The sequence below is a fragment of the Myotis davidii genome, unplaced genomic scaffold (genome assembly GCF_000327345.1).
Source record: "Myotis davidii unplaced genomic scaffold, ASM32734v1 scaffold3578, whole genome shotgun sequence".
Lineage (NCBI taxonomy): Eukaryota > Metazoa > Chordata > Mammalia > Chiroptera > Vespertilionidae > Myotis > Myotis davidii.
The window spans coordinates 261,121-262,451 of NW_006289094.1; the positions used below are offsets into that span (position 1 = coordinate 261,121).

General features: G+C 53.0%; 1 pseudogene; it reads left to right on the forward strand.

The window, feature by feature from the left end:
• The first annotated feature begins 297 nt into the window (after positions 1 to 297).
• LOC107182740 lies at positions 298 to 917 on the forward strand (annotated as a pseudogene).
• The last annotated feature ends 414 nt before the right edge of the window (positions 918 to 1,331 follow it).

The following is a 1,331-nucleotide window of genomic DNA, read 5'->3' on the forward strand; positions in this document are numbered from 1 at the left end:
CACCAATGGATTTCATGTTACCCACTTAAGTATTTTCCTTCTGATGGTAATTTATAAAAACAAGGTATGAGCTCCCCATTCTCCGGTTCTGCTTCCCGGCATCACAGGTCCTCAGTTTGGCTCAAATACACTCACTAAATTCTTTACAGGTCTGGATGTTTCTACCTTAACATCCCCTTCAGGGGCTGAGACACACCCCGGGCCCATCACACCCTAATGGGAACCTGGGGTAGCTGACAGGCCTGACTGGAGTGACCCGGACAGGAAGCCCCCCCCCCCCACCCCGCCCTCCCCAGGCCTCGGCCTATCTCTGCTGGGCTATTGTGCAACCTGACACTCCCTTCGCAGGGACGCCCAACAGGAACACAGCCAAACTCAACTTTGGGGAAAACGAAACTACCAGGAAAAGGAGGCACCACTGAGGCTCCATTATCCTGGGATCGGCATCCGCACGCCATCGGCTCCGCTCCGGCACCATGAACTCCAACTTCCAGCCCTTCGTGCCTGGCACCCGCACCGGACTGTCCCCATCCAATGAGGTGCTCAAGGAGGAACACGAGGTGTCTGTGCTGGGGGGTCCCCAGAGCTCCATGGCAGCGACGACAGTTGTCAACATCCAGGCTGACACCGTGGTGCCCGACCACATCGTCTGGTCCCTGTTCAACACCCTCTTCTTCAACCCCTGCTGCCTGGGCTTCGTGGCGTTCGCCTACTCCGTGAAGTTTAGGGACCGGAAGATGGTGGGAGACATGATTGGGGCCCAGAACTATGCGTCCACCGCCAAGTGCCTGAACATCTGGGCCGTGGTCCTGGGCATCGTTATCACCATCAGACTCACTGTTCTCCTGGTCCTTGTGTTCCCGGGAGTCATTCATGCCGTGATGCAAAACGGAGGCTTCTAGTAGCCACCATAGCAGAAGACTGAGTCCTCCCCACCCCCTGCTGGCCCTGCCCGGGTGCCCACCCCTATGGCCAGGTAGCCCAGTTGGTTAGAGTGTCACCCCCTTATGCCAAGGTTGTGGGTTCAAACCCAGTCAGGGCATATATAAAAAGCAACCAGTGAATGAATAAATAAATGGAACAACAAAGCGATGGTCCTCTCTCGCCTGCTTTCTCTTCCTCTCTCTCTTTCTAAAATCAATTAGAGAAATTGATTTTTTTAAAATGCCAATTAAAAAAATCAGACTCTGAGAAGAAACCAAGATAGCGGCATAGGTAAACACTGGAAATTGCTGCCTCGCACAACCACTTCAAAAATACAACTAAAAGACAAAACAGACATTATCCAGAACCACAGGAAGGCTGGCTGCGTGGAAATGCTACAACTCAAC